Source organism: Apium graveolens, chromosome 10, assembly GCF_009905375.1.
Source record: "Apium graveolens cultivar Ventura chromosome 10, ASM990537v1, whole genome shotgun sequence".
Classification (NCBI taxonomy): Eukaryota; Viridiplantae; Streptophyta; class Magnoliopsida; order Apiales; family Apiaceae; genus Apium; species Apium graveolens.
The window spans coordinates 178,575,778-178,588,105 of NC_133656.1; positions in this window are offsets into that span (position 1 = coordinate 178,575,778).

Genomic DNA, 12,328 nt, shown 5'->3' on the forward strand with positions numbered 1-12,328 from the left:
TAATATAGGTGATCAACCCGTACCGACCTCCATCTGGTCTTTAAGGTACCTATGGCATAATTTCAGCCTTAAATTGGACTAGCCCGCTAGTCTCTTATATGACCGGACTAGTCCCACTAGTCTCTTACGTCTCAATCCAATCCATCAGGAATTCATTTGGAAAACCTTGTGTTGGAATAGAAAGGTATTACTAAGTTCGTTTTAACATTACCAAGAATATGAAATCATTCAGACTCTTTCAAGTCGAAACTCATTCTTAAGTTCAATTTCAAGAATTCAAAGAAAGTGAATGAATCAAAGGTAAGCAAGGTTCAACACTAAGGATCTTGATCAAATGATCATAAGGTATACAAGTTAGGGAATCAAAACAGTTCCAGGGATTATCATGGAATAAGATAAACAAAGGAATGAAGGACCATTACGCAAGGGGGTTCATAAAGGTTCTTATAGGGTTTATAAGAATTCAAGGTATCAACAGGTGATCAGGATATGAATAAAAAAGGTTACTATAAAGGTTTGAACAATAATCATATCAATAATAGGTTCACAAGGACAATAACAGGGTATCTCAAGAATCAATAATAGGTTCACAAGGAACAATAACAGGGTATCTCAAAATTCAATAATAGGTTCACAAGGAACAATAACAGGTTCACAAGTTCTATAAAAGTTCAATACTCTATCATGGCATGAACAATATCATCTCTATAAACAATTTATACAAGTAAGCAGAGTTACTTGCCTGAATTCGCTTTCCTATTTCATAAGGGTTGAACTACTGCCACCTAGTACATTTTTCCCATTCCAAGCCCGAATGCCTTCTCGCTCCGAATCTACAATTCAACAATCAAACCCTAATTAGATTCTCACTCGACGTTCCCAGAATGCTTAACAATTAACCCTTATCGAGAAACCCTAAGAGTATATATATACATACTAAATTATAAACACAAAGCCTGTTTATACCAAAACTCGTATAATTTAACCAAATAGCCATCAAATCACATATTGCGACGCAATTACGACACATAGCATATAATCCTTGTATTCAAACTCTATACTCGAGTTATATTAACAATTGTATAATCTCATATCAAGAGACTCAATCCTTCCTTTTATTTCATTTAATTCGAACCAAAACCACCAAATAAACCAAATAATTCTTAGAAATCTCACATACATTCACTTGGTAAGATATTGGAATCAAATCAATTACCTTTTATACATATACTCCATTCGTCTATAATCACAAAACACAATCAAAAATCGAACATCGACATGCAAGTAATAAAATCATATATAAACTTGAGATCAAGCCTTCACTCGTCCTTTTACATCATTTTTAACTCAAATCTTTACATGCAAAGCTATAACTTAACATGCATTTGATACTTCATCCAAAAACCAACTCTATAATTCATTTAAACACATAATTTGGAATCTACAAGATTGATCTTTCACCTTAACACACAATTCAACTTATTATCTTAAAATTCAACCTATAACCTTCAAATTTTTCCAAAATCAACACATGCAACCATCAATTTTGATTCTTTAAATCATCAACTAATCTAATTTCTCAATTACTTCTAAGAATAAACATCAACAAGTCATTTTCATCAATGAACAATCAATTTCATTTTCTCAAAATCAAGAACCCATTCGGGTTTTAGGAAATCAACACATGCAAACATAAAAATGTAGTTTAGGGATACTAGAGCTCAGTTTCAACATCATCACTCACCACCGGTTCACCGGAGTTCATCACCGGTGGCGGTGGCTTCACGGTGGTGCCCCCACTCGGGGGTTTCCAACCCAAACCCCCAATTTATACATCAAAAACATGCATGCAATCATATATCATCTTTCAAAATCATTTGAAAATAAAAAACCCCTTATGTTTTCATCAAAACCGAACCAAAACCACATAATCCAACTTTGGGTTTTTCAAAAACTTTGGAGATAGCAACATGCATCTACATATCTGAATAGAGGAAGCAAAATCTTGCATGTTCATGGTCTTATAATCGGAAAATGATGAAGAATGAAGAAAAGATTAAAGAGAGAGAGAGAGAGAGAGAGAGAGAGAGAGAGAGAGTACATGTGAGAGAGAGAGAGCTTCAAGAGTGAGAGAAAAGAAAGAGAGAAGAGAGAGGTCGATGGTGAGGAAAGAAACGAAGGGGGTGGGGGTGTGGGGATTTATGACCACAAAGGAAGGGTAGTTTGGTAATTTGGTTAAATGAGTTTCAAATTTTCTTTTCTTCTTACTCAAAAACGAATTTAAATATTATGTAGCTCTCTCAGTAAAAATGAAAATGTCACAAATAACAATTTTAGAATAAAGATCTTGAAATTAGCTTTTCAGCCATATTTTAAAAATAATTTTTGAGCGAACGGTTGATTTAATACGGATTTTACAAGATTATGTTGAAAATAGCATTTAAACTCCATAAAATCATTTTAAAATGCACCGATCACGAAATAAATCCTTCTATCATTTTTAGAAAGTCTCTAGGACTATTTTGAAGATAACAAAATAAATTTCACATATTTACCATACTCGGATAATTTTATAAAAATATATAAAGGTTCAATAAACCTCATTTTAAATCAAATAAATTCCTTAAATCACTTAAGAAAAATCAACAGATCACGTAATCATGCATACAGACAACTTTACACATATATTCACACATCACAACTCATATTTGATCACAAAATTTCCCTTTTTATTATTATTCCCCTTTTCGCGTAACAGGCTGCGTTCTACTTGACGGCCCGACGCTGAGCGTTTCATTTACGCTTCACAATTAATCCTTTATACCAACTGACACGTCACTGAAAGACTTACTTAAACATTTCCATTTCACATAACAATACATAGTTCACATTTAAATACTTTTATTCTCTTTTAAAATGGGTCCCGTTCTACCTGACGGCCCGACAACACAGCTTATCCCCTAAGCTGACTCATCAATTGGAACGCGTCATTTTACGTTCCCAGTTACTAATATATAATAAAGATAATTAACCATCAAAATCATTTAATCCCATTATTAGATCACATAAATTATAATTACACCACAAAATCATACTTTATTCATTTAATTACGTCGCGAAATTCCCAGTTATTACAATAAGGCCTCATATTTAAGATTCACCTCGCCTGACATGGCATTTCCACGATTAAATAATACACGACTAGCACTGACCCTGAACACCCCACTCCCTCATTGATAAGATTTGATACTTTTGTTCAGTATATAAGTCAAAGTATTATTAGTAAGTACATCAATAAATCATGATATTTTAGGGCCTGTGATGGGCTTATTTTTTTTATCCAAATTGGCTTCCTCATCCAGTAGTTTTCGACTTATTTCAGAATCGAAATCGAAACTTGACCACATTTTCAAAAAATACTTCAAATTGCCTGATAATTGATACTTCAAATAGCTGGAGGTGAGGACATGAAGACTGGTGGTATTATCCTACAATAAAGAGAGGTCCGGAGGTGGGGACACGAAGCCAGCCGGTATTATCCCATAATGGCTAGAGAGGAATGATCCGGACCTATGGGTTGTATGTTCTCGTTTGACGAGGACGTAGGGAGTTTAAGTATCATGATCTTTTTGGGGGCTTGTGGTGGGATTGTTGTTTACCTGCCTATATTTGATTTATAATCTTCGACTTATTTCGGATTCAGAATCGGGACAAGACCCAATTTTCGGAAAATACTCGAGATTTTACCCGAATTGTCACATATCTCCCTTTTTTTCTCATTTACCAAATAATATTTCCTCACGCTTATTTATATTTGACATTTAATTTTTCAAATTCTATTGACCACGAAAATTATTATTTTTATAAATTATAATTCTCAGTGTATATTTTTTTTGGAAAATAATATGTAAGTCATATGTCATAGCCTATTTGTATATTCGAGAATTCAACTCAACTCAAATAAGAATGTAATAAGTAAATAGTGGATCTACCGTCAAAAGAGATCTCACAGAGTAATATCTGTCAAAGGATTCAGAAATAAGGTTCATCTACAGACTTGAGGAATTAATTCACTGGAAGAAGTTCAAGAAATTGATCATGCCTCAGTGATATAAATCAAGAGTGTGGATTTAATCAAGTGACAGAGATCTCGTCAGAGTATCATTAATTACAAGGATTTAATCTGAAGAAAATCAGAGTATCAAAGTCAAGACATGAAGAAACGTCACGGAAGTTAGTCACTCATGAACCAGACAGTACATCGAGTGTCAACATTGAAGTGGTGGAATTGATTCATATATTTCAGTGATTTTCAGAAGATCTTCAGAAGAATGGTTGCTGCTCAAGATTAGTATTAATTCTCTATTAATTAATTAAGTCATATAATTTAATTAAGAAAATAAATTATATCTGCAAAGATTAATTTATTGATTAATTGAATTAATTGATTAATTAATTCTGAATTAATATTAAGGTTTTTCAGAATTTTAATTGGATTAAAATCTGCATTAAATCAGCAAGACAATTGAAAATGAACTAGCATGACAATCAGGATTGTCATACCGATTGCCATGCTAGGCCATTTTCAATAGTCTCACCGAATGTCCTAGCAGCTAAGAGGATTGTCTTGCTAGTTCATTCTGATAGTCTTGCTAGTTCATTCTGATTTTCTTGCTAGTTCTAAGGATAGTCCTACCGATTGTCTTGCTGAGCTCAGGATTGTCTTGCCAGTTCAATTCTATTCTGTTGATTAAAAAGAAGCAGACAAGCAGCAGTTCATCAATCCATCCAATACACATCAAACATAAGTCAACACCCAAGAACAAAAGAAAAAGAAGCAGAACAATATTTCATTTTCTCTGCAAACTTCAAGATTAAATTTCTAGTTTATAAAGTTAAATCCAAACCACTAGAATTATTTATCTTGTTCTTGTGTAACAATCTAGCGGATCAAAATCCCTAGAACTTAATCTCAAATTGCGTTTAGCATTTGATTCTAATTATTACAAAAATAGAAAAAGTTCATGTCGAATTTATTCTAAATTTGTGATAATTAATTTGAGATTAATTCCTTGTAATCGATACAGTTGTTGTAACACCTTTCAAGTTTAATTATATTTTTATTTAACTTGAATTTTGTTTCACATTTTTTTATTCCGCATTTATTCGATTATTTGGTACTGTTTGTATTCAACCCCCCTTCTACAAACACATTGGGACCTAACAATTGGTATCAGAGCCTTCTGATTAACGAACAAATCAAGATCCTAGACTTTTGTGATTTTTCAACTCTTTGAATTTTTATTCATTCAAAAATTCATAATGACTTCACAAAAAGTTGGAACCGTTAAAATTCCACAATTTGATAAAGAGAATTATATTATGTGGAAGAAGAAGATGCTCTTGTTTTTACAAGTTGCAAATCCCAAATATTCAATCTTATTAAAGAAGGGTATAAAAACTCCGATGGTTATTGAACCGGAGGTGATAATAGATGATGTGGTGACTACTAAAGCTAGAACCTATCCAAAAGAGCCCGAAGATTTTACTCTTGCTGAGAAGGAAGAAGCCTCCTTGGATGCCAGCCTTCAATTAATATTAATTGATTCCCTTGATCCCTTGATGAACAGACATGTGATGAACTGTAAAAATTCTAAACACATGTGGGAAACTATTGAGGTAATTAATGAAGGTACAGAGGAAGTTAGGGAGAACAAGTTGGAAATTCTAACCTCTGAATATGAACATTTCAAATCAAATCCAGGAGAAGGAATTACTGAAGTGTTTGAGAGGTACAATGCGTTGATCAACAACCTGAACATCAATGGAAAGTATTATTCAATCAGGGAGGTCAACAAAAAGTTCTTTTTAACACTGTCAGCTCATCTTGAACATAGAATCACTGCCATTAGAGAAGCTAGAGATCTGAGTGAGATTTCTTTGGACAGGCTCTATGGAGTGTTAAAAACCTATGAGTTGGAGCAGATTCAACAGAAGGAAGTCTACGGGAAAGATAGAATGGTCAGCACATCTACTGCACTTGTAGCTGAAGGTCAACCACAACAACAATCTCAACAGTTAGAAAGAATGGTACAGTTTTCCAAGGGTGAGGAAAATGAGTTAGTAGCGATATATGATCCTCCTACTACAAATCAATCAAGTGATGATTTTTATTCCTTGGAAGAGCTAGAGCAATTGGAAGATGAATCAATGGCCCAAATTGTCAAGAGATTCTCTAATGTCAGATTCAGGAGGAATCCCAAGCTTAAGTACAAGTCCAACTACAACAAATTCCAGAAAGGTGGATATTCATCCTTTAACACCAGCGGTGGTGGATACAAAACAGGGATGGTTGATCGGAGCACCATTAGATGCTATAACTGCAATGAGTTGGGACACTTTGCCACAGAATGCAGGAAGCCAAAGCAAGTAAGGAAGAACTCTTATGATTCCAATCAGAAGAGTAACTCTGAAAGGGCTTATCTGGCAAAGGGAAGAAGCTGGGATGATACTGATAGTGAAGATGAAGAAGAAGGGAATCTTGCTCTTATGGCTATTGAGGGAAAAGCTTCATCGTCAAGAAAAGAGGTAAAATATACTGATGCTGAATTAGTATATCATCTAGGAGGCAACTTAGATAATGCACATCGTGATAATGAACTGTTAAGTTTACAGATCAAAGACCTTGAGAAAGAGGTCAATGAATTAAGACGTGTGCATATTAATCAAGACAAGTTAAAAGAACAAGTATCTTTTCTAGAGAATAGAGTTGACTGTTATAGAAAACTCGAAACTATTCTCAAAGACAAGATCACTGGTCTTGAGACTAAGGTTAGAGCCTACTTCAATTCTTGTTCGAAGGCTAAAGAGTTCTACAGTAAGCAAGCTGTTAATCAAACATCTGGAATAGGTTATGATTACAATGTTGCTATTGGAGAATTAGGCATAAACTCCCCTCCTCATGTCTGTGCAAAAGGGAGGGAAGTACCACATATGCTTAAGGGTGTTAATGAACCCCTCTATAAACCATCAATTGCTGAACCATTTGATGCGACCTCTTCTGTTATTCAAGAAGAAATACGTGCTGAAGATCATGCTTATGAGAAGATTGTTTCCAAGTCATGTGAGTCGAAAGTTCCAGTCAAAGTTGTGAAAGCAACTGAGACTAACTCAGACACACATGAGTTGGATAACAATAATGCCATGTCTACCATGCATAAATTTCCTGCTGTTAATCACTCTCATAAAGCATGTAGTGTTGCTAATTGTATGTCTTGTGCTTTTAATATGATGTATGCTTATTTTAATGGTAAGCATGTGTCTAATGATAAGACTACTCCTCGTCAGCATGTGAATAACAAGAAGCATGATAGGTCTAAGACTGCTAGTCCTTCTAAGGCTAGAAAGGAGACATTTGTGCCTAAGCCTTACAAGGTCAAATGTTCAGTCATTGAGGATGTTGAGATCGTTAAAATTAAAAATGTTGTTTTGCCTGACAAAGGACAATTCTACAAGTATGCCGGGCCCAACCAAGTTTGGGTTCCGAAGGTCTAATCCATTTGAAGTGCAGGGCATTAAACAAGTGTAACCGGTAGTGTGGATTCTTGACAGTGGATCATCAAGACATATGACCGGAGATAGAGCCCTGCTATCAAATGAGGATTGAGAAAGCTGGCCTCCTGGTTATCTTTGGAGATAACAGCAAAGGTTTATCCGAGGGATATGGCTGTTTGCAAGCTGGTAATGTTATCTTGAACTTGTAAATAGTTTCTATATTTTTGCTATATTTATATAAGTTTTTATTTGTATTTTTTATATAATTGTAAAAATTGTATGATATATGAAATTGAATGCTGATATCTTGTTGATATATATTTGGTATTTAATTCATTGATATTTGTTTTTATTATTATTATTTGTATTGTATTATTTTTTTTATTTTTTTTATTTTTTTTTTATTTTATTTTAAATATTATGCAACATAACAATTAGTATCTAAAGTACTTGACAAGTATCGGTTAATGATATATTGTTAACATTATGTTGCAGATATTTGTAAGCTTTTGACATGAATGAGAATTACTTAGACTTTACCCTAAGTGATCAATGTTTTATCAAAAACTCATTCATATTGAAAAACAAAATCAAACTTCTTTCTACATTAGTGATTTCTTATTTCATGAAAAATCTTTTGAAATCACTATTGTAAATCATTTTCTCTCTATTACCATATGTTCTGTGTTACAGGTTCAGTCTCCAATGACTTTCTTTCATTGACAGTCATGAGGTTGAAAACCCACAACGTCTATCCCAAACTGTAAAGACAATCACAAAAACAGAACCAACCAACACTCTCTTACCACTAAATGTAGTATGAATGAGCGTGAGGGAGATAGTGCCTTAGTGCACCACATAAGGAAGGTTCTGTAGTCAACCCAGTAGCTCTGTCTCCTACATAGATGAGTAGTATTTAAACCGAGACAACTGCTAACCCCCATATATCTTCTCAAAAAGATGTAATGGCTGAAAAGGCACAAAAACAGTTACTAGAATCATTCTCTCAACAGGGTGTGTCTATTGAAATTTGCCTGTCGGCCAGGGTATCCGATGTAGTGTCACCACTTCAAACATAAATAATTCTTGATGCACAAGGAAAGGTTACACACACAAAGGATGAGTTGACGGAAACAAGAGTTTCGACCATTTTAAGGTCAGATTCGATTGTTCAAGGTTCGTTAATGGACCAATTGCCTTTACAAGTGTTGGGAGAGGATACTGATCCAAAAGCCATATGTCAGTGGTCAGTGTCTACCTCCCCAGGCTTAAATCCCCTGGATGCATCTGCGGATAGTGGATCTGACATAGGTGCAGATCAGCAACTTGTTGACAATGATTCAGATATTACCAGATGAGTCACAAGGAAATGTCTTCACAGGCATTAGAAGGGAACTTTGATCTTTATGCTAAATTCTTTGGATCATTGTTTACCTTCCCAGAATTCAAATCTGGAACCCTAAAAGGGAAACTAGCAACTTGTAGATTATGACTCAGATTCATCTGACGAGTTTAACAAGGATGGGGATTTGCGAACTCCCATTGCACCACCTATGACCTCCTTAAGGATGACTAAGGTGATTTTCCTTGCAGGTACAGCTGGAATATGGAGCTATGAGATGAGTGATACACTTGTGAGAAAGAGTGTAAACACGAGTGGAGAGAAGAGTGAAACACATGTGAGGTACACTAAACAGAATCACACACTCACAGTGAGGAAGAAAGAGAAACTACTTGTTATTTCTGTTCCAACCTAGTGAAATATGAGAACTCCTTCAGACGACGGCATACATTCCTTCTTTAAGGGGGAGATAAAAGCTTAAGTTATAGTTTGGAGGATTCCTCAACTAAGGGGGAGAAATAGCAGGGAGTAAGAAAAAGATCCTACATATGTACACTACACCACACCATTGTTGTTTGTAACTACGGATCCTATTGTACGGGAGAGGTGGTAAACACAAGGTGATTTTCTAGTAAGGGAAGAAGCTGTTTTCAAAAGGGGAGTACCATTGGTTTTTATCTGCGGATCCTATTGTATGGGAGAGGTGGTTAACGAAGGTGATCTTCTTTAATCAGTTGATTCTCATAGGGGGAGAAGCAAGAGAGATATGGGCTTCTCAACAGGAAATGTGGTTGTACAAATGAAGATGGAACTACTTGAAGATATGTTCAGTCTAGAGGAACATCTATTTGGAATCTGGAAAAGGTTAAATGTTATCCAGAACTTTTCTGCTATTTACTTTGCATCTCTGTTTATATCTTTTTCTTATTTGTTAGTTGAGTTATCCTCTAGGTATTTGTGTGTTATTGTCTAACAAACAAATAGGGGGAGATTGTAAGTCATATGTCATAGCCTATTTGTATATTCGAGGATTCAACTCAACTCAAATAAGAATGTAATAAGTAAATAGTGGATCTACCGTCAAAAGAGATCTCACAGAGTAATATCTGTCAAAGGATTCAGAAATAAGGTTTATCTACAGACTTGAGGAATTAATTCACTGGAAGAAGTTCAAGAAATTGATCATGCCTCAGTGATATAAATCAAGAGTGTGGATTTAATCAAGTGACATAGATCTCGTCAGAGTATCATTAATTACAAGGATTTAATCTGAAGAAAATCAGAGTATCAAAGTCAAGATATGAAGAAACGTCACGGAAGTTAGTCACTCATGAACCAGACAGTACATCGAGTGTCAACATTGAAGTGGTGGAATTGATTCATATATTTCAGTGATTTTCAGAAGATCTTCAGAAGAATGGTTGCTGCTCAAGATTAGTATTAATTCTCTATTAATTAATTAAGTCATATAATTTAATTAAGAAAATAAATTATATCTGCAAAGATTAATTTATTGATTAATTGAATTAATTGATTAATTAATTCTGAATTAATATTAAGGTTTTTCAGAATTTTAATTGGATTAAAATCTGCATTAAATCAGCAAGACAATTGAAAATGAACTAGCATGACAATCAGGATTGTCATACCGATTGTCATGCTAGGCCATTTTCAATAGTCTCACCGAATGTCCTAGCAGCTAAGAGGATTGTCTTGCTAGTTCATTCTGATAGTCTTGCTAGTTCATTCTGATTGTCTTGCTAGTTCTAAGGATAGTCCTACCGATTGTCTTGCTGAGCTCAGGATTGTCTTGCCAGTTCAATTCTATTCTCTTGATTAAAAAGAAGCAGACAAGCAGCAGTTCATCAATCCATCCAATACACATCAAACAGAAGTCAACACCCAAGAACAAAAGAAAAAGAAGCAGAACAATATTTCATTTTCTCTGCAAACTTCAAGATCAAATTTCTAGTTTATAAAGTTAAATCCAAACCACTAGAATTATTTATCTTGTTCTTGTGTAACAATCTAGCGGATCAAAATCCCTAGAACTTAATCTCAAATTGCGTTTAGCATTTGATTCTAATTATTACAAAAATAGAAAAAGTTCATGTCGAATTTATTTTAAATTTGTGATAATTAATTTGAGATTAATTCCTTGTAATCGATACAGTTGTTGTAACACCTTTTAAGTTTAATAATATTTTTATTTAACTTGAATTTTGTTTCACATTTTTTTATTCCGCATTTATTCGATTATTTGGTACTGTTTGTATTCAACCCCCCCTTTACAAACACATTGGGACCTAACATAATATAATAAAAAAAAAATTAGCTATGCAGGAAGACTTAAAAAATATATTATGCATAACAATCAAACATCAAAATTCATCCCAACAAAGTATTATTACGCCCTTTTATGAACAAGCGAAAAATTTATTAAAATATTAGAAACCAACTGTAACAAACTTTCGAACTGTCAACTACAATCTGATTGGGAAACAAAAAACAAGTTAAACAAGTAGTCGTTTTAATTTCTGATCGTTTAACACATAGAATTTGTAAATTTTTCTATCTAAAAAGTATTACAATGATATCTCGAGTAATCTGACCTACACCAATTGTAAAACTAGTAGAATCACAATTAGCCTTTAAATAAGCATTATCTGTAACCCAATTTTCAGAACTATCAGTTACATCAACTGTTATTGGAGTAACATAACCCAAAATATGCATAATTTTTTATTGTGAAGTGAGCTCTTGCGATATCCATCACCGTCCCAGATTCGATACGAGTCTTACAGATCTTCTAAAATATCAAATAAATCATTCTCAGAAGAACTATCGAAACCCGTAACATGACACACAAAAAAATCAAAACAAAATACACTAACATCCAAAAAAGATGAGTACGAATAACAATCTTGATACTAAGGTACTCAACAAAATTTCATCCAAAAAAATATATCTCAATTTTATTGAAAATATTGATAAATAGATGAGGGTGGAGAAGAACGAAGAGGGTAGGGGATGAGAGATCAGAGTGTGAAGGAGTGGCGGCTAGAACCCTGAATACGAAGTGGGCGAAATACAATAACGTTTGATTTTGTTTAATAGTTGCATACCTGCACATTGCACTGTGCACATAGTAATTCGAAGAATTTATTTATTCATTTTGTTTATTAGCTTAAAATACGTGCAAATGCACATATTTTTTTTAATATTACATAATTTTTAAAATATAAATTAAATTTCAATTTTTAATATGCGTAGTTTATTTATACACAATTATTTATATGATATGATTTAATAATAATTATACATAAACACAAATATTTGGAAAAAGATCTAACGATACATATTAAATTAGCATTACGTGAAAATTTGGATAAGATTCTCTTTTTGCATATTATATAATATAATGATATAATT